The sequence below is a fragment of the Morone saxatilis genome, unplaced genomic scaffold, assembly GCF_004916995.1.
Source record: "Morone saxatilis isolate NCDOM2014 unplaced genomic scaffold, NCSU_SB_2.0 Contig21, whole genome shotgun sequence".
NCBI classification, from domain to species: domain Eukaryota; kingdom Metazoa; phylum Chordata; class Actinopteri; family Moronidae; genus Morone; species Morone saxatilis.
The window spans coordinates 15,521,202-15,521,414 of NW_023339774.1; positions in this window are offsets into that span (position 1 = coordinate 15,521,202).

Sequence of the window (213 nt, forward strand, 5' to 3'; positions counted from 1 at the left end):
CTTCACAAAGAAGCCAGGATTTGTAAGCAGGCAAAGTGTTGTCTCAGAAGCTCAACTCGTGATGAAGGATTTGTTTATGATGTTGAAAAGATCTAACATCCGCCATATCCTTTAGCATAATACATGATTACATGTTGCATAATTATTAAAGGATCAGTAATAATGTAGTTAAAAATATGTTATAGATATATATGTCACATTTCCACATTAAAA